The sequence below is a fragment of the Apteryx mantelli genome, chromosome 28, assembly GCF_036417845.1.
Source record: "Apteryx mantelli isolate bAptMan1 chromosome 28, bAptMan1.hap1, whole genome shotgun sequence".
NCBI classification, from domain to species: domain Eukaryota; kingdom Metazoa; phylum Chordata; class Aves; order Apterygiformes; family Apterygidae; genus Apteryx; species Apteryx mantelli.
Window position 1 is genome coordinate 4,331,425 of NC_090005.1, and position 22,574 is coordinate 4,353,998.

The 22,574-nt window shown below is 37.8% G+C and overlaps 1 protein-coding gene across 1 annotated transcript in view; it reads right to left on the minus strand.

The window, feature by feature from the left end:
* Window positions 1-22,574, minus strand: part of TANC2 (tetratricopeptide repeat, ankyrin repeat and coiled-coil containing 2) — a 248,609-nt gene that overhangs the window by 207,995 nt on the left and 18,040 nt on the right. Inside the window, exon 2 of the mRNA XM_067311864.1 lies at window positions 4,416-4,479. The gene's annotated coding sequence lies outside the window, so the exon portion shown is untranslated. The remainder of the gene's footprint in view (window positions 1-4,415; window positions 4,480-22,574) is intronic.

A 22,574-nucleotide genomic window follows, 5' to 3' on the forward strand; every position in this document is an offset into this window, starting at 1 on the left:
TTCAATTCTTTTTGGAGGATGCTCAGTAAAGGTGACCTTTAGTTACTTCACAGCTTCCTAATATTTTCACGCATAGATACAATAATACCCAATTCAAAAAGCTTTATATGTATATTAAAAGCTGCTGAAAGTCCTTGTAAAATGGCCCATTCAATCCCATATAAAGACAGCAGCACAGAGCATACACATAACAAACACCAGTAAGTGCGCACATGTGACCTTAACTTTAGCATTTCCTCACTTTCAGCACATTTCATTCACTTACTAGATTCTACAAACACATTTTGGGTTATGTGTGCCTGCATGCATGTATATGAACATGAATATTTTTAATCAGAATACAGTGCTGCTATTTCCTTTACATCTATCAGTCATGTGAACTTCATCCGGCTTCTTTCGGAGGCCTTGCACAATGACATCAAAGCACAAGGAGCTAGTATTTAGGCCTATTCCCAAGGCTCCTAAATAAAGTTTACCCTATTTAATATGAAATACCTAAGCTTAGCTCACTCTTTGAAGTATGCTAAGTAGGCAACTTAATAAATAAATAAAAAAATAAAATAATCAGTCTGGCCACAAATACAATAGCATTAAATTTGAATTCTGTATATTTAGTTTCTATGGATGGCTGTAATGCTCACATCATAGAAAGCAAAATTCTGGGTTTGCATATCCTTCCTCTCTTATGTTATTATTAAACTCTTTCATATTGCGTTGAAAGAATACAGAACATTCTTTGCAACATCTGAAGGAGATAATGTGAAGTAGATATTAAATGTAAAGATGGCAACTGAACTCAGTGTTGTTTACTTTGGAACATGATAGAGTTATAATCTCTCCAACATCCCACTAATCCAAATATATTTATCTGGGCTTTGAGCAAGAGAACTAGAAGGCAGTAAACATCTTTTGCTGCTCTTTGGAGAACTGCTTGTGTCTGAAACTAGTATGAGCTCTTCCAGTGATTTTGGATATAACACTAAATGTTAAAATGTCAACACTAAATGTTATATATGTCAAAAAAAACTGTATGTTTTAAAGAAAGTTGTATCTTTTTGCATATTAGTTTTCAGGTTTTATTAACATGTAAACACGGCGTTAACATTTTCTAAACAAAAATCTAGTCTTTCACAAATTAGTGAACTGTTTTCAAAGAGCATTCAAACTTAAAAAGGAATAGGTAACAAGGCCTTTTCGTTTTTTTTTTTAAACAAATGACAGATTGACAAAGTTAATTACCATGAGATGAAAGAAATTGAAAAATAAAAGGAAAATACACAACACAAACCAAGTCATTCTTTCAAGCACTTATTCCACGCATAACATATATTGTATACAGCAACCTGCTCCACATTTGCTTGCGACAGCTGCTAAACTGAAACCTTCCAAGCTCCTCAAATAAATTATTCAGTTTAACCTCCACTCTTCTTTAAAATTGCACTGAAATTCAAGAGAATGTTTTGAGAGACAGCCTAATTACAGGAGGCCTAGTAGGCTATATCCAAGAAGAAATTACATTTAGCACTGCCTTTCCTTATCTAAGCCACCTATATTTGTTGTTACTTTGACCAAAAGAACACATATAAACAGTGCGCAAGCGTTCATAGAAAGATCCGACTGCCATATGTTATTACATAATATTGTCAGTATATGGTAGAAACTCCACAAACTTCATGGCAATCAAACGCATTAAACTCTTTGCTTCATGTAATACCTCTGATGTACAACAGGAGTCTGAATAACTCATCATAACTCCGGAGTCAAAAGAACCGTATACTTATGTGCTTGGTCCACGGACAGTATAGGAGAAACAGGAGCAGAATTTAGAGATTAGATATTTTCAGGAACTTTGGGTTGAAAAAGCAATGCCTTTGTTTTAATCTAGCAAAGAGGCCAAGAACTTCTAGGATTGTTTGGAAAAAAAGGAAGAAAACATGGATTAAAAGGACTAAACACTACCCCTTATAGGTTTTTAAACAATGAAGGGCTTATTAGACAAAGATCTGGAAACTAATAGGCTTTAGAATAATTGAATACAAACAAAAATTAATAATTTCATGGAAATTACGTACCCTCAGGAAAGCCTAGATACTAATTGTTACCATCAATGGTGTCCTAAGGTGAGGGTCTCTGCTCGCCCCCAGCAAAATACTTGGAGAGCTCGACTTCCATCCTGCTAGCTTTCCGACAGATCCTACCACCCTCCCCCATAACTCAAGACCTCCTTCATTATTTGTCCTCTGTCCTTTCCTTCTGTGAGCAGCCAGATAGGCCTCAAATGTCTCTGCTTCTCCAACTGTCCCTGATGAGCTGAAAATACGTAAAAATAACTAACAGTATTTACAGTGGGCAAGCGTGCAGCAGTTCGGCAGGCAGTCAGCCTGAATCCCATCTTCCGTTCTAGCAAAATGGAGAAACGCTTAACACTATAGTTGAAAAGAAGTTCTGAGAACATTGCAAACGTGGTAATATCTTCCCATTTATGTGGAACTCCCAACAATAGCTCTAGGGTGAATGAGGCCAAACATATTTCTCGATGAGTCTATGGTCATTATGTTCACTTAAAGGCCACTGTTAACTTTTATAGTTAAAGCATGAAAGAAATGAGACAAGTACTGTATTATGAAAATCCATACAACTTATTTTGAGTAACAGCTCATTTCACTACTTGGCTTGGAAAACAGCACTTTCAGAGGGCTACTTAGCTTGGCAACAGTGCTGGACCAAAACAGCTATTTACTTTGGGAGCCACATCTGTATGGCAGCCCGAGGAGGACACCGCTAGAAAGGGAGAAGTTCCACGTCCTCCATTAATAGGAGGACATTCTTCTGTCATTTTGTCCATAACATAACCATACTTCTGGCAAGGAAGATGAAGAATTAAAATATACATGCTAAAGAGAGATGCTGTGGATAAACAACCTATGATTTACTCTGAAATTTGATAAATTTACTATTCTCAAATAATACTCCTTCTTAGAATCCTAGCAAGATAAGCTTGCCTATCACAGGATACCTACTAATATACTTTACAACTCTAACTTTAATGACAGTCAGAGTTTGAACTTGTCCTTCTGAATAAAAAAATTCTCCAGCAATGTATTTTAAGTGTTGGGTTTTAACACGAGAAAAACAAAACAGCTATTTAAGATGAGATCAGAAACATGACTGAAAGAATGTAATCATTGACTAGAAGAAAGTCAAGTCAAAATCAGCACTTCCTTGAATGAGAAAGCGTAGTGACCTTGAAATTGAGGAAATTTAATTTTGAACAAGACTTCATCATTCTGCATAACCCAGTTTCTAATTCTAGATTAATGATACCAACTGAATTCATAAGGGACACTTATGTTCTCCATATACAATGTCAATTACACTGGCTTTGAGAAAAGCAGTAACTAAGGAAAAGTTAGGAATACAATTATATCACTTCCATCACCTTGTCTTCAGTGCTTTTAATGTGCTCTGTGTTGCCCATAACAGTTAACTTGTAAATGATATTAGTAGCTGCCTCCATCAACAACTACCTGAACTAGGCACTCAGGCTTGAAAACAGCTTAAAACTCCTCTGCAAAAGTCTAGTTGAACTGCCTGCCTCTGCAAAAGATGAAAAACTGGAAGAAGTTTCAAGGCCAGGAACAACAATCTTGATTCTGCCCCAAGCCACCAGAAGATTGGAGAAACTTTCTGTGCTTCATCCAGACCCTCAAGCATTTTGACTTTCAGCTATGACATGCAGTAGCCAAAAATTCTTTCTGTCACTCAAAAAACAGCTACACATTGCATGTTCTATTTGAGATGCTGTTACCCACATTATATTATGTTAATTTTAAAGATACAATGGTATGACAGAAAATGAAAACAAAAAACTATGCACTGTATGGAATGAAGTGGCATAAAGTGTTATAGCACTTGACTATATGGAGAGAAAAATACCAAACCTGAAAGATTTTGTTCATTTTAAAATGATCAAAAAATACACACTAACATGCAGACCTAAGTAAGGAGCTGCTGCAAGCCTGTTCTGCAAACCTGTTCAAGGCTCAAAAACATTTCATGGAACTGAAGTTCAAGCCATTAGCATATACTAGAGACTTTCTCAGAACACAAGTTTTGGCATTTTACAAATGAAAAACTAAATCAAAAAATTAACACACAAAAGTATATTTACATAGAATGCTGCTTCACTATTATATATTTTGTTTACACAAAGTCTAATCTATTTTAATTAGCAGTTAGAATGAGCTTATATACATATGTAAGGTTAAAAGACTGGTAAAACTGATCCAGGAAGACAGTACCCCCTGCTGCATCACACTTCTTGTTGATCAAGGATTAACTGAAATAACAGGACAACTTCTGTTCTATTTAAACAGCTAAGTCACTTCTGTAAAGAAAATATGGGATTCTCCTACCTTGATATCCTTAGACAAGTTAAATCTCTAGGTAAGAGGTGTCTTCCTCCATGCACCAAGAGTCCTGAAAAACACAAACCAACAAATTTTAGTAGCATCTCGTCGATACACTACTGTGCTCAATACCATCTAGGCATGTGCACAAAACTATAATAATCGCATCCCAGGATGAAACGCACTACATTTTCTGGAGTATTATTGTATGAGCTACCAGACAGTCCTCTCTACCACCACAATTAGAGAATTTTTTGTGCTTTTACACCTTCAATCAACACTAATTTTGATCACCTGACTCTTCCCCCACCCCCTTTCAAATGGGAGGAAAAGAAAAGCAGAATACACTTTCCTTTGATACACAGAGTACAATATTTAAAAGGAAAAATACAAGTGACATATTACCTTCGACCTAGCACGCTTTTCTGCTAAAGTCCTGCAGCCTCCCCTTGGTGTTTTGCTCACCCTTCCATAAACACAACTGCCACTGAAGGGATTTAACAATAAATCAGGAGTTTGGTACTTGACCCTTTGTTCCGTACATCACGTACATATAACAGGTCAGAGCACCATGATAAATGTATCCTATTATTCACCAAAAGAGTCTACATCACCTATTTTAGCACTGTCACCTGTGTTTATTTGTGCCAATGATACCAGCTGTGCTACAAGCTTCAAAGATCTATTCATTTTAAAATCTCATTCCACAAAGCAAGTAAAAAACAAAACAAAAACAAACAAAAAACACACAAAAAGAGAGATATAAGCACATATATTTTGTTTACCAACTAAGGCGGTCTCAAAATAAACTGGGACCACCTTAAGTTTGCAAGTTCCATAGCAAAGCAGAATAATACATTCTACCACTTCATTAGGTTCTTACTGCTATTGCCAGCAGATACTGAAAAGTAATAGACAGCTTAGCATTTAATTAACATTGTTCTCCAAAACCTTAATACAAACTTTTCAGATGATCTTGCATGAGTATTGGTGTGCAAAACCATAAGGTACTCCATAAATTCATGAAGTGATTTTCTTATTTCTTAGGGTTGCCAGTTGCTTTCAATTTTTCACTCCTGGGGCAAAAATAACTGAAAAAACTAGTAACCACCCTACAGCGTTCACCAGAATCCTGGCTGTTTCAATCAGTCAAGCGAGGGGGGGGAACATGCAAAGCCAATTCTAGTCCCGCAGCTCTAAAAGCTATTTTCACTATAGCAAGGAGGAAGATTTTCTGTGACCGTGCCAGCAGACCTCTCTGCAAATTCTAACGTTACACCATGAAATACAGCCAACTGTAAGTTATGATCCAAGACTAATGTGGTTTAAATCATTCCTCTATAAAGCAGCCTAAAAAGTACAACTAAATGTTTCTTCCTCAATGGTGAATTGATACACAGAAATCTATATCATCAGCCCCTGTTCTTTGACATACATGGGAAACCAGTTAGGCATACAGTCACACTATATCTATATATATATGAATAAACGCCTGCCGATGCCACAACTGCAGCTATTGATGTGGTGGAACTATAAGAGGTCTTGGACAACCTCTTTGCCCTCTAAAAACCACAGAGTGTCTCCTTCCCTTACTTGCAGCTCTTACCTCTGGGTAAACTAGATTAATTAAGAGGTAAAATTTGTTTTACAGCTATCATTTAAAAGATAGAAAAAAAAAAATAGAAGAAACAGACTTTTTTTTTTTTTATTTGCCCTTGAATTATACTGTCACTATAGTAACAAAGACATAGGTTGAACTTTTTAGGCACAGCAGTTAGAGCAGTGAAAGGGTCATTCAGATGATGTCTTGCTGATGTGAGAACTTCACAGGAGCCTACTTTAGTCCATGCCCGGCTGTGACCGAGACCACACCACGGGCCACGTACCACCACGCCGCGAGATCACGCCCCTTCTTCAAGCTCCTTCGCTGGGTTCTGCAAACTTGCACTTAATACCCTGAATTATCCAACTGCCTGAACAATGGCAGTCGGTCGGAATTACATGGTCAGAAGGTTCCAGCTGAAAATTTCTGAATGAGTGTCAAACCGTACATAGCAAAAGATCGCGCTTATGGAACTTACTTTAACTGAGTCCAGGTGGAAGCCAAACCCAAACACACTCAGATCAAGAAAGTTTTTTATTAGACGTTATTTCACAAAAAATGCCATGTTGCTTAGATTCTAGAGAAACACAAGAGTAAAGCACCTGCAAACTTTCCTTTGGCATTCTTCCTAATTCCTTTAAACTGGTCAAAAACTAGGTATCTCAAACATCTCCAATAACTATGAAGAATTTTTTTTTTTTTCAAAAATGGCTTTGTTACAATTCCTGGAAAACTGAAAACACACGTAGTTTTGGAATAAAAAAATTAACTCTTAATAAACATTTCAGTTTGCTGCCATCTATCTTCTTAATACCTCTCACCTAATACGATACACTGTAAAACAAAGTAGAAAATGGCTTATTACATATGTGGTGTAAACTGTAGATGAGCGCTGACTACCCATAATTTGCTCAATAACTTTCCATCTGTATTCAGACAGCGTATTTGATGAATATGCTCTGCTCTGAGCTTTTAAATAGCATAGCTTTCATCCGCTCATACTATTACATTAGAAATCTTTATGTGAATGCAGCAGATATTAGCGGGTTGTCGATAAAAACGGAATGCCATTACAGTGCTTTTATTCTTTAAATGCCTTTAACCCTCTAATTATATTTGTAAATTCTGCTGTTTAACTGCATGAAAGTTATAAATTCTGACATGTTGTATCACAACAAATTTATTTATGGAGTAATATACAAACAGTTACAGTGGGGAAAAAAATCAATTTTAGAATTATTCCTTCTTGATTAAAACATAAATCACAGCTATAGTGTGTTTCAAGCAGAAACACCACACAGTTAGGATTTCTTCAGCTAACTAAGAGTTCAGGGGTTTAATGCCTCTATCCTGTGATACAGCTGCAAGTCACAGCACATAAAAAAAATCTGATTTTTTTTTTTATGGTATTAGTATAGTTTTGTTCCAAGACAGTTGTCTTTGACTAGGCAGAGAGAAGACAATAGCCCTATTTCTTAACTCTTATTTGTCTCCAAAGGCAATACAGATATCGACTGCTGTTTGCTCCTTGACTATTTGTTTGCTCCCCCAGCCATAAAGAGGGGTGTCTGCAGAAAAGGGCACGAAGCCGCAGAACAAGCGGCCTGTCCAAATGCGAAGAGCAGTTCGGTCTCCATACTCATTCTGCCTTTAGCCATCAGTGAAGATGCCAATTACTGTCCACTGGGATTTTTGTGGTTAAAAACCAACTAGGAATAGCCAGCTGACAGCAGTGACTTCCAGTTGCCATCTAAGTTTGCAAATTTGAAATATGACCTACATAGGAATATTTTTAAGTTCCACAAGGCCAAAAAAAAAATCCTTACTAAGAAATGTTTTGGGTTTTTTTTGCCAGCAGAATCAGGTAATTGGTGTCGGGAACACTGAAAACAGAATCGAGCGTCCCGGAGAACCTCACAAAGCCATTCTGGGACACAGAAGAGCAGGAAAAGCTGCTTCACCCACCACCTGCGCTCACCCGCATCATAGCCAATTCCTGATTTCTTTTCCTTTAAATTATCACCAGCCCAGCGTAATATCAATTCAACTGCACAGCTCCTATATTATGTTTATTGCCCTAGGATGTCCCTCGCTTTGTTCAACTTCATAGGGTATGGCAGAAATCAACCCTTTTAAATAGTCTTTGATAATTCTCGGCATTCAGGACCTTTTCCCTGCTTCGGACGTAACTTTCGAATGAGCACATTGCGAACAAAGCTGCTCAAACAGCAGTGAATGAAAGGACATTACATACTTTCCAAAATAAGAATACAAAGAAATGCTACTAAAAAGTAGGAGTTTATTATTAAATAATTATTAAATATTGCAAAGCCCAGTAACCAAAAAATTAAGAAATGCAAGAATTAACGTTTATCATGGCCTTCCTATCTGAAGGATGTTTCAGTTCCAACTTTTTGGCAAACAGAAGATATAGAATTTGAAAGCATACTTTTTACTATTCATTTTCTACTGTTATTTCTCCTGTTTGGGGGGAAAAAAAAGATAGCTTTAGAATCTCACTGGTATAGCAATATCGCAGTATACGACTGTATTACGATATGCTTATTTTTATTATAGGCACCAAGAACATCAAACTTTTTATTAAGACAACAATAAATTTCATCATTTTTGTAAAATATCAGATTTTAGGGACTTCGATTATCTTTAGAATCTGCCATCCTCTAAGCCCAAAGTTTCTCTGATAAACATTTATGCATTTTGGATTATTTGAATTAGTAGACTTACCAAGTTCGGTTGTCAGACCTTACAGCTAAAAAGCATCCACAAATTAGAAACGTGGATCATATGAAACGTCACTATGCTCACGGAGCATCGCAGCAGCAGGCATGAGTAATGTTACTACTGCTGGAATGCACCATGTCTTTTGCCACCGTTGGATGCATCATTTTGTTGAATTTTACTACGGTAGCTAAAGGAAAGACTTCTTCACATTCTCAAACGTGATAAAAACTTTTTTTTGGGGGGGGGTTATAATGAGTTCATCAGCTCTAAGAGAGAGACTATCAGCTTAAAAAATATCATCCATTCTATATTTGAAAATATTTACTATCAATATTGAGCAACCTTCCAATGAACAGGATGATATGTAAAGTTAATTTTCTATCCATCCTAGAGCAAACAAAGCAATCTTTTTTTCATAATCTATGGAAACAGACATTGCATTTGAGCAGGTAAAATTTCAGGGCAATTTTGCAAAGCTAATTGAATTTGAAGTCTAAAACCAATGTAGAATATGTCACATGTACCCTGATCTCAACAGTTTAATTATATTTTCCCAGAGAAATTAACAACTTACTCATACTTTTATCAACAGAACACTAATACACAGACATTAAACACAATGACCATCTGTCTTTGAAATCCATGCACTACACCAAAGAGCAGAACATGTTGCTCAACTAGTCCTGCTGGAAAGAAAATCTCTGAAATGGTCTCATGAATAGGGATTTCCATCTTTAAATGAGGTTATTTTTCTAGTTTTGGCTGTCAGTTGCACCAGCTGGTATTCATCTGATAAATTGTGTAAGCTTGGCTGGTATTCTAAAATCAAATAAAATCACAGTTTAAATTCTCTGCACATACATACATGTTGGAAACAAAATACATACCAAAAGAAAGAGAGTCTTGATTCTGGTTCTAACTTGCATTAATTCATTTTTAAACAGAATATGCTATTTAGTGATGACTCCCATTCACTATGTCAAAGATCAGGAAAAAAGAAATATTCCTTAATTTACAGTAATGTAAATATGGCTGATCTAACTTTATTAAAGAGTAAACTGGAAAATAAGAGTCATGTTACCATCTTGATAAAGAACACGTCTTCTCAACTTCTTATTCACTAATTAAAAGTAAGACTTGAATTATACGTTACTATACATAATTACTATACTTAAAGAGTTCATTATATGGGAACTTATACCATTGATAAATAAAGAATTCCAGAAATAAAACCACAGAACATAACACTTCAGTCCATATTTAGATACTGCCTGGCTGATTTTCAATAATATTGAGCAAGTAACCACTCGACCATATTTCAAGTTGGCAATAATTCCGTAATGATTATCACTGTAAATAACTATGGGAAAGTATCCAGATACCAACTGAATGAAGAAAAGAATTCAGAAAATTGACCATGCTTTAAATTAAGCTTTTCTGCATGAAACATGTATGAAACCCACGTCCTGCTGTCTTAACAACTCCAATTCTTCTTATATGATAATGACATTGAACTTCCATTTTATTTCTTGTTTAATAAACAAATAGTTTAAAGCTACTCATGGAGTATCCCATTTTTCAGCATCTTATTACTGTGTATCAAAATTTACAAACATCTACTGGCACAGCAGGATTTGGAGGGCAGGAGCTGTCCCCGTTTTGCTGTCACGGTGACTACAAAGCCCTGACCTTTCCAATGCCTACAGACACTAAAATATGTTTAATGTGTGCTCAATTCAACCCACTTGTTCACCCTCTCTGCTATAGTGATATACTGGTCATTACTTATAAACCAGTTGTTTTGGGTATTGCACTCATAATACCTGCCAATGTGACCACAAAATGATGGGTTATATTAAGTATGCACCAAGAAAAAATTTTTCCTTCCAGAGTAACTCAGGCTTAGGAGACTTATCGCAATTATCTGACATATTAATAGATGTCAGCAGATAATAAGAGGAAGAGACTTACTAACCCACAGATATCACTGTGCTGAAAAAATACCTAACACTAATCATTTTGACCATCCGAAACCTATCCCAGTATTCCTGATGCGGCTGAAGGTTCAGCCAGTAATTTCAGTGAGAACCAGACAAGAAATTTCTGCAAGGTTTTGACCGTCAGGCCAACTAACTAAAAGCAATACAAAATGCAGAATGATAATTATTCAATCGCTAGTGTCAAAAATCAAGATCGGGTAGGCTTTCCAAAGGTCTGAGTCTACTTCAAGGGAACGCTAAAGACAGAGTTCGGGGAAGGTGGTCGCTAGGAAGAGCGACCTGAATTCCCATCCAGAGGAAGGACTCCAACTTCTTATTCAGCTCAGAAGCAGGTTGTGCCTGCTGCTGGGACTGCAACGTTTCTGAGCATTGAACAACCGTTTTGGTTCCACCGTTGCAGAAGGGACAAGAAGAAAGTGTCTGCCTTGACTAAATGGGCATCTGCCTGTGACCCAGACAGCATCTCTAACAAGCCAAAACATGACCTCTGACTTCGATCCCAGGAATTCTGCATAGCAACTCCTTCGGTCAGATTTGCCTCCATGGAGAAAGGAGGATTGTGCTTCAGGAATTAAAAACACACACTGCTCAAGCGTATGCAGTCTAATAAATTTAAAGGATTGAACGACCCAAATAGCAGAATATTTACAGCACAGTTTTGTCCCCAGATGAAGCATGCATCGGCACACCATTCGAAGAACCATGTTTACATTCCTGGGTCTATACAACATTAGGACCACCACTGCCTTTTGGAGATAGCTGCCAGAACAGACTTCAAAAGATGCTTCCCCCCCTGCTCCCGGCTTTTTGCTAATTCCCCAATTGAACTGGGCTTAATTCAGAAGTTTGTCTCCTTCACTTTTTTCTGGAACATGAGAAGAACACAAACATAGATATTCCTCTATGGGAGAAACAACTTCTGTTGCTCTTAACCTAAGAAGGCAATTAATAGCCGCTCTTATGCTGCTTTGTTTTGGAAGACTACAGATACTGAGGATGCATCAAATCTGCCCCAAACTTGTCCTCAACCAGCCCCTACAGAAAAAGAGGAATTCAAAGTGTGTGTGTGTGGGGGGGGGGGGTCGAAACCTTTTCTGTGCTCTTTCAGAAGCATGCAACCAGAACTCAAGTACTGAAAAGCACAACTCTCCCTCTCTGCCTGGCCTCGCTTCTGTAAATACATCCATGTGGAGATAGAGGGGAAAAATGTGGAAATGAAAAGTTTACTAAGAGAGAGAGAGAGAGCGCGAGCGCGCATGCACAATCAGGCGAAGACATGGGGGGAAAAGGAACTGAGAGGAGGGGAAAAAAAGAAAAGAATCTCTAAAGGAGAGAAAGGGTGCAAATGTCCCAAAACATAGGAAAGACTGAAAAAAAGCCAGATATTAGAAGTGGCAAGGGGGGGGAATAAAACACAGGATAAAAGACAAAAAAAGACAAGAAAGGATGACCAAAAAAAGAGACTCTGGAAAGAGAATGTAGGAACAAACTTGCAAGAAATAGAAGGGAAGTCGCTGCAGAAACACGTGCCTGCACGTGCTGGTTACAGCGTATGACACGGAGCCTCGCTTCTCCTGCGTTTTACCCTAACAGAAGCTTTTGGTGGTATTGCCAGCTGCCCTAATTACAGCTCTGCAATTCAGTACACAAAGCTACCGAGAGAAGGAACATTATGGTGCTTTCACTGTACTGCATGTACATGACTGCACTAACAAAATGTCTGTAACCTCGTGTGCTGCAAGCATAAAAGCAAGTGACATGAAACTCGACAGTCTGGTAACACAAATATTGAGGGGGAAAAAGATCAGAGCAATAAAAACATTGAACAAGGCATTTTCGGTCTTCTGCTTTCTTTAATATTACAAATAAATAGTCTGAATATTTTGGTTTTGAATTTGTTTTTAAATTGCCAGAGGACACAGTTATGTATAGTTGAATGGAACAAAAATGATATCCTACTGACAGTTTTCTTAATGAAAGGTGTATATCCCTATAAAATATATACATATATATATCAGTCAATTCCTCAAACATATTCTGTATTCACACTGGATTTTCAAACATTTCTTGTAGTTGGTATAACTGATGATGTTACACAGAGGGCTTTGGGTTATAACAGAAGAGAAGAGGTGGAAAGGAAGAAGGGAAAAAAAAACAAAAAATATATAAATCCTTTGCAGTCTCTAAGGTAATGTGTCAGATGTTTAAAAAACAAACAAAAATAACCCACCACAGCATTTCCTGTGGTTTTCACTTATCTGCTAACATCACAGAGCATACCTTCAATTCTGAATGAAATACAGCAATGAAAAGGAGATTTGAGCGATATTCTGTGTCATTTAGCTTTCTTTTTTTCCGGTAGCTGGCTATCTAGATTCCACTCAAGAAAAATGTGACTTTGCAGTGGTGGATCCTTTGCTTTAAAGTCACTTCTGCAAACCTCCCAACAAGGCAACATAAAGACAACTAAAATATAAAAAAAAAGTCTGAAGATGTGCGAGTTACTTGCTAACATCACATTAGCACATATTTAAAGATTTGCCACCTTATCAACTCCTCCCAACTGTGTTATTTTAAACTGGTCGTACATGCAGTTCTAGCTCACACTACCGTAGGTGAAAGTTATTAGCCTTAAAGTAACACAGTATGAGAAGACACAGGACATTTCCAAGCACTACAAGAACTGCTAGGGCAAAGCGCCTGCTCTTCCTCAGAGGAGCGTACATATGAGCGAGCACTTGAAGGAAAGGTTGTATTTATACACCTTTTATCCTTTATGAAGTATTTAACCTATTTAAAATAGGTTTGACTTCTTAAGACAATGTGTTTAAACTACAAGCAGTTATAAATGAAACCATTGTGTAAGCACACTTGAAATTACTGTGTATAGCATACTTCAGAAGAATTCAGCGGACATTAATAAAAAGTCGTACATATGAGCTCTGTTTCGTAATCTTCTGGTTGGCCAAAAAAGTCACAGGTTTCTGATATCCTCCTGCAACAGGCAGGGAAAACGTTGTTATAAAGATCTGTAGTTCTGATAGGAAGAACTGTAGTTCCTTAGCTTTGTACAACTGAGCTGAAAACCCAATGGGATTTTATAGTTTTGGAAAAATCAACTAACCTGAAACAAACTCTTAAAGGTCCAAAAGGAAGCAGGTCAGGAGGAGGTAAATGGTGAAAGGCAGAAAACCACCTTAGTGACAGTTCCAGAGTGAATCGGGCACTCACCAAACCTGAGAATTCATCGCTGTCAGCATGACTCTTGAAATCCACTACGTGACCATGGCTTAGAAAGTCACCACCCGTCAGCTGAGTATACTGCTGAGCGGATACAGCCTCTCAGCTTATCCTAATTGCAAAATAAAATGCATTAGCTCACATCGTCCATACCATTTGGCTCAGATGTACTTCAGCGTCTGAAAAACTTGACCTGAAATTTGTTTTGGACTGCTCACAAGACGTTATAAATCCCTTCTGCCTTCTTTTTTTGCTTGGTCCATCAGTTCTGTTTCACACAAAGCCAAGTAAAGATGAGTGGCAGTGATCCTATAGCACTGCTGCTTTTCTGAGTCTCCCTAGTACTAGGGCGATTAGAGACGATGCCTTTTTTCTTTTGGAGAAGGGGAAGCATGGAGAGAGTCGAGACAGTACCAAGAAGCCTAAAGATAATTTATCAGAGCTGAGTCAGAAATGTGTTTTCCAGACTACAGATGTTTTCAAGAGTTGAAGCTCTCTCACTTCGCATCAAGATGAGAGACCTGCAAAAGCTCTGCGAGAGGTGCCAGGGCTCTCTGACCTACAACTATCCCTGAGACAGGGCATCCACTTGGAGTCCGGAAGGGCATGGTTCAAATAAGCAACAACCCTTTCCTCCCATAATTTTTTTCTTTGAAATACATTGTTAGTTGCTACTCAGACAAAAATCTCAAGGTCAGTATAGGACTTGTGTTGACTATCACTTACACATGCAAAGTCCTTTCCTGTGGAGGTCTATCCCAAAAATCTGGTTTAGGAGTAGAAGAGGACAGAACAAGAAATACGGTAAAACTGTTTTGATTAATACACTAAGACATAAAACAAAAAAGAGCAAAAGAGCGATTGGGAATGATCAGTCAGGTGACAAAGTGTGGTGACCATGTCCGAGGAGTAAGTAGTAGTCCTGAGAAATGCTAAAAGCAGATAAATGTGAATACAGGATATGCCGAGAAAAGCATCCAAACAAGTTCATATTTTTAACTATGCAAATTCTACCACCGCTTCATTAAGACTATTCACATAGTCAAATTACATTAATTAACTACTATCAATATGCTGTCATATAGGGAAATCAAAACATCTTAGAAAGAGAGACACAGCGACACAGAGACAGAAAGAGAGTGAGAAGAGGGATGTCAGTTTTTTCCTAGGTCTAGAATATAAATGATTGCAATTGAGGCCAGACATGTATAATGTGAAACAATTTGTGTCATCATTCATTGAGGCACATCCAAAATCCTATTAATTTCTTAATGAAAACCCTTGCCATTTAAAAAAGTGTGCGCAACAGAAGAAAACTAGAAGGAAGAGCAAAAAATGGCTTTGCCTCTGAAGTAAGCCCAGCATCAGAATCTGAATATTCTTTAAAGAACTTGAAGTGAAAAGATCAATTGAGAAATAATACATGTCTGCTCACACTATTTGTCTAAAGCTATGAGGCAGGTTTGCTGGTGAGAGCAGGGAGACAGACCTAAGCCTTACCCTTACTCACGTCTCCTCCTTTCTGCTGTAGCATCATCACTACTCACAGTGCTACCCTTGGAATAAACACCTGGAAGGAGGGTTGGAAAATGAAAGTTAACTGGGGTCCAAAGCTTCTATTCAGAGAACCTCTGTATGGGAATATTATTTACAGCAGTATTTATATACTATATACAAACATGTGTCTCTCACACATACACTCCACTTCCACCCAAGCTCTGATTTCCAGGATTTCAGGAGTTTAGGGCCTGAGGAACTCCATCTTCCATTCCCACTCCTTTTGTTTTAGGCTTAGAAGGCCACATATTCTCACTCTTTCTGCTGTGTAACACAGCCAAAAATCTCTGATTCACCTTTATTACACTCTGGAAAGAATGTAATTTCTATTAAGAAAGAATGGACTGAAATTTCCTCAGGCAGTTCTGTTGAAAAACATTTATAACATCAAGACGTGTTACAGAAAATGCAATAACATCAACTGTTGTATTACCACACATATCAGGAAGTCTTGTTTCTTTAACAACATTGAGCCTGAATACAGAAAAATAATTTAACATTCACAGTGTTGTGGCCAGACTGGATTATCTTAAATCTAAATTGGATATGGATTTCACATATTCCAAAGTTTACTGGTTTTTAAGCAAAGTAATGCAAATGAAACTGCAGAAATCATTTAAGAAAATCTTCACTAGAAGTCCAAAAAAGGAACATTTCCTCAACTGCCACAGAAAGCTCTTATGTTGTATAAACCCATACAAGGAAAGGGAAAGGGAAAAAGCTCGGCTGGTGGTTTTTGGAACCTCTTGCTACTCTGCTATTACATCAGAGTAATAGTGTGATACGTTCGCTTAACACATTAGCCTTTAACCATCTCAAGACCCGTGAACAAATCCCCGTTTAACTCACAGGCGAAGCAAGATCACTGGCTCAACAGCACCTCTAAAGAATGGAGTCACATTGAGAACATATACTAAACAACGAATAGTTACCGGCGCAACATCCCATCGGCAGCAGCCACCGTCCCGATGACTGCTCGCAGCGATTCCACTTGCTGAATTCAAGTAACTTCCCATTTGCAATGGAGAAGCAGTCAGGTCAAAGCAACGGGAGTGTTAAGACTTAGGCCCAGGCTAATTATAACTGATGTTTCAGCACCCACTATGGTTACAATAACCTCTTCATTTTAAAAGCCATTTAGAAATTTGAAACCTTAACTCCAGCAGGAGTCAGTCTGATATTCACATTGAGCTCATTCGCTCATCCCTATCAGCACATTATTTCACCCTGGTAACCGAAATATTCTTTCCTTTAGACCTAAAAGCAGCAAGCTACTCCTTGTTCATGCAGTAGCTGGCTTTGGTGGTGTCTACCATGGCTTGTAGCACCCGAAGCGGAAGCAACAGAAAGCAAGCCTGGAGGGACGACATGCTGCTCTGAGCACTAGCACAGACACAGACATTTCTTGCGTGCGTCACAGATTTGTTTTATTTCTGAAAAGAAAAAGCAAACAAAACAAAAAAGCAAAAGTAAGACTGTCACATTGTTTCATCTCAAATGCAGAATTTTTCTAAATAAAGTATGTTGTTGAAAGTTGCACAAAAATAATTGAAGAGGCAGAAAAATAACTGTTAGTGAAATTTCTTGTTTTTACTTATTAATAGGTTCAAATCATTTTAGACTAACCAAACCACTGAGTCACTACAAGATACTTCCATAATTGCTAATACACTGACATGTACCTCAAAAATCCCTTTAAGGTGAAACCACTAGAACAGTAAGGCAAAACACAGGAACACTGCAGCTTAGAAACCATTTCTCTCCTCTCTAAAGCAGGCTTGCACTGCCCAGGCAGGTGATAACAATAAATAAAACTTGCAGGAAGAAAAACCTCCATTCTCCCAGTAAGCTTATTTTGCACAGCTGATGGCAGTGTGTTTGCATTGGGTTTTCCGGGTATAGTCCATGAATTTCCTTAGCTGCTCTAGCAGCCCCCTATAGGAGATATTTTCATGGCAACAAGGAACAGGGGGGAAGAAAAGAAAAAAAAGAAAGAAAGCCACTACTGAACCTAAAATTACTCTTTCAGTTTCAAGCTGAGGTCCCTCCTGTTAAAAGGTTATTCCATTCACGAACGACTTCTTGTCTAACAATTACTTTTAATACAATAATACCCATATGCACAAATATTAAGGTTTCATTCTAGTCCCCTGTGCATGGCTTTCAAGAAAAATATGGAACGTTTCATTTGCAGCAGAATACAGAGGCTTCCTGAAACATATTTCATGTTTAAAGATGAAACAGCTGAAACGTCCACATTTCCAGTCTAAAATGTTACTAAAGCACAGGCCAAAAGATATTCCTAAACGCCAAATCAGAACAATCATTTGTTATTCAAATATCTTGTTCCCTTGGAAGTCCAGAGTGATTTCAGGTGATGATTTGGAGGGGTTCCCCCCCCCTTAAAAAAAAACAAACAAAAAAAACCTTCAGTAAAGAAGCTATTTCCTTGTTAAAAATAAAAACTATCACCATATTACCATAAGAACCCTTATCAAAATAAAATGCACATATGCATTAAGAAAAATGCCAAGTAACTAATTATTTTAAATTCTAATGATTAGAATTATTTTTAAAGTTGCAACTGAGCATTCAGTCTGTCTCTATGTGCAACTAGTGGCTATCTGAGAAAGTTATTAAAAATTCTGAATTGATAGTAGGTATTCTAGTTTTAAAAGATGGTATATATCCGTAAGAATAAATTTTAAACTTAATTCAATTCTGGAACAACATTATGGCTTTTTGTTTTTATTGTCCGCAATGCAATTGTTTAACTATCATGGGTAATATACTTTTAAATTAACGTCCTTTTTGTTGCTGTTTAAAGAGAAAACAAGAGTAATAGAGGAAGCCAATTTAAATAACTTGCTGCATGGAAGCTTTCCTTCCTCAAGGACAGCACCTATATTTGCTTCATTAGGGTCCTGTTTCTCCCATCTTTTTCCTTTTAATTGCTCTTCCTCTCCAAGTCCTTGTTTTAATCCCCCACTGCCGGTAGCTATCAACTCCCTTTGGAGCCTGTATCAAGGCTACTCAAGCCATCAAACAGGACAAATGTTTTGAACAAGTTTTAAACTTCCCTACCTTATTGAATATTCGGCTTTCCAGAGGCCAAAGACATCAAACCGGTCACATCCTCTCGCTTGGGGCAGTCAACAAACATCACAATAGAATCCCTGAGAATATTAGTTTTTCGGAGTACGTCTAAGCCTTCCTTTGTGAAGCCAACAAGGAGGACAATGCAATAGCTGTCAGCATGAAATCCTGGCCACGCCAAAAGAAAACTAGCGCAAAGACACATCGGGATGTCAAACCCACCCCCGGTCCGAACTGTTCCAATTTCCTGTGCCGCAGAACCTGAGCCGTCTTTCACGCTTTGGCTGCTCAATGCCAAACACATGTATCAGCAGTCCTGTTTTTCAGGCCTCGCGTAGAGGCGCTCGGTCAGACCTACCGCCACAGGAAGAAACTGGGTAAGTTTATGTCAGATTAAAAATACATAAATAAAACCTTTTCTCCTTTGCTAATCGCACCTTTTTTTGCATGCTAAAAGCGCATTGCTGGCTGGAGACTATTCTGCAACCAAACCCGGTCAGATCTTAATTGCAGGTGCAAGGTCAAGGTCATTCCCTATTATTAGGCTGGGGAAGCTATCAAACTTACTAACTAATGACTTTGCTACCAAAAGTGAAGAAATGGATTTACATATCAGGTATACCGGATCACTGCACATCATGGGGTGGTTTATGCCTGTTGAATAGTCCTGTCCAGTACACAATCATTTTAACAGACACTTCTTTTTCCTTTATCACTGTATTTAAGGGTTTCAAGCCTCCGTGAGCACCATCATAGCCATCATCAGCTGCCTCCATCACAGCAAAATAGCCGGTTCACTCTTCCTCAGCAAATTCCCAAATGTCAATCTCCAAAAGGCTTTTAGCACTAAACCTATAACATAGCTTATTTTCCCTTAAAATATCCTGCCCTCCTCTTCGTATCCATCCCTATTCCTATTAGCCCATAAAATTATAGATATAAAGACATAAAATACAATTCTGCAAACTCCAACGATCAAACCACTCCTGGCAGGCCTTAGCATTCCCGACAGGCAGTTGCGCAGTAGGTTGGAAGTACTTTTATACCGTCCTCTGTTATTGTTCTGCTCACTGTAACAAGGTACAAGTCTGCCCTTCTAAATCACAGTGAAGCAGCGTATAAATATAGTATTTTAGATGGGGAGGAAAAAAAAAAAAAGGTTTCTGTAACATCGAGTTCTGATCGCATCTTCCTTTTCTCATGCTGAAGATTAAGACCAACACGTGTATGAGCTATCTGCTGAGAATTATGGTATGTGAAACTGCTAAAGTTTCCGTGAGGCTTTATCTCCTTCAAACCCAACAGCAACAGCACCATTCTCTCCACTAGATGATCTTCCCTCCAAAAATGCCTCAGCAGACATTATCTGAATAAGAAAAGCAACATTTAAAATGGCTTTAAGAAATGCCAGCATCCAGAATTCTCTGTAAGCGTGAAGAAAAACCACAGGCTCTTTCACGTCAAGCATATCTATTCTTTAGGTTCAACAGGCTTGCCTGTTTCCCAAATGTTACTGCCAGAGCATGTAACAAATTCTTCCCACTCTGTTTGCGCAGTTAAATGTTACCACTTTCTCTTTGCATATGATGTGGACTGCTAGCTTGCATAACTGTCTGCACGAAACCATTTCCACCCATCTGCAGCTGAAGTTTGTCATCACGCTGGTACATGAATCCTACCCAAATCCTAGAATACAGGCGTTTTATGTTGAATATCATCTTTTTAAAAGTAATACAAGATGCTTGCTGCTTAAGATGTACAGGAGATAAGCCTGGAAATGGCGCTAGTCATTTAATTTTAGTTTTGTGCACATTAAGATGTAAAGGTTTTGTTAGCAGCATAGCACAGCACATACGTTAGATGACTTGGACCAGCAGAGGGATGGAGACAGCGGAGATTTTAGAGAGGAGGTGCACGTTATCTCTCCGGCAAAAGAAAAAAAGTTATTTATATATGGGATCTAATCAAAAAGAACAGAAAAATCAGCCTTTGTATTATTTTGTTCTGCTCATGACACATTTTTGTAAGCTGGGTTTACAAGCTACCATGATAAACTATACCCAAGAAATATATTTTCGCTACGTAGTTTTGAATAGCATATTAATACGCAAGAAAGTGCTACAGATTTTTTTTGGGGGGGGGAGGTCAGTAGAGAACCAGATCCATAACACAAATCCTTCTAGTATGTGTTTATTATTACAAAAATATCTATTAATTGATGTAATATAGCTATATAAGAACTGTGAGCGAGTTCAGAAAAAATTCTTCACAGGTTGTTTCTGCTACAAAGTACATGTGCTTTAAGCACTCCTACTGTATTTGGCAATAAAGTTGAACACTTAAAATTTAATTTTGCTTTCATAAATTAAGCTAACTACACTACTGAAGTAATTAAAACAGAGGAAGATAAGGAATGAATTTTAATACTATTAGCAGTACCCCTTCCTCCTAGTCCTTAATTATATTTGTTTGCATAAAAATATTTTCATCAGAGTACATTTTATTAATTTGCTCTAAAACATCTGTAGAAAACTCAGGCAGCAATTATACAGATTAATGTCTAATACTGACGAGTAATTTACTACATTCCCCACTACCATCTACGAAGTATTACTTAGTCCTCTCCAGATGTGCCCTGGTCACATTTTTCCAAGCCTACAGTGAAATATAAATGATGGCTTGTCTTTTTGTTGTTGTTTTTTTTTAATAAGTAGCTCAATACTTTATCAAAAGGAAAAAAAATCATAAAAACCTTTGTAGTAATGTTTACAATCAACCTAGCCACTCATATAGCTCTTACAACAGATATACCTAAACAATATGGTAAATTCAATAACTTAGGAAAGAAGCAGGCATGAAGCTAATGGTCAAGATTTACCAACTTCCAAATACTGAGCTAATAATTATATTATGTGAAAATCCCCTGAAAAAAACAAGCTGGCACAGATGTTGCTTAGAGCAAAATGTGACCTATAGAATCTTTATTACCAGGACTTCTAGAGAAGACAGTAATGCTGCTTTGCTTTCCGGTTCAAGTTTGTCAGCTTCACAAATAAAAGCAGCATACTTTACTCATCCTATCAGCATAATTCAAGTGAAACAAATAATACACAAAAACATTCCTTACAACTCTTTGAAATACTCAATCCTAGCAGCATTAATAACCTATTTCCCTCACCCATTCCCCCACATATATAATGCTGATGATATAAACACTTCAACGGAATATTTTAAAAAATGTTTTTTAAAATTTTTAATCTCAGCTATCATGAAAAGGTAATACATATGCATTCAAGCAGAAAAAGCAGCTGCATTCATCCAGCTTTGGACAACCAGCCACCACAAGTGCAATTATCTGTCCCATTCAAAAGAATTTTGACTCTCATTTGTAGTAGCATAGGTATAAATGTGTCCAAATCCTATTTGACTTTTAAACCACTCAACCAAGTCAGCCTTAATCCTCAAATAAGCTTTTGTTATCTCTAACCTTTCGGTTATGAGGTTGGTAGCCTTCTTCAAAATACATTACCAAGTCCAACACTTCCCAGTTACTCTTCCCACCAGCCTATCCACATGCTTATTTACTTCCAATTAGCTATTGAGGAAGCATATTTACAAATTCAGAAACATCGCTTCTGCTCTGTTTCTCCGTTTCGACCAATTTATTTCTCCTCCAGTAATGCCTATCTTCTTCCATCCTCAGGCTACACAAGACAGTTCTCCAGAAACATAAAAACCAACACTTAAAGACCTACATGAACACCTGTAACTCACAGCAAAGGAAAAGCAACCGGAACGTAGCTCTGATACGGGGGCAACCTGCTGCCCACCAGCGTGCACACGCGCACAGGCTCACCACAGCATGCACCGCTCCTCATGCGGCAAGGCTGCCAAAGGGCCCTGGAAACGGAGTGCCATCCTAGAAGG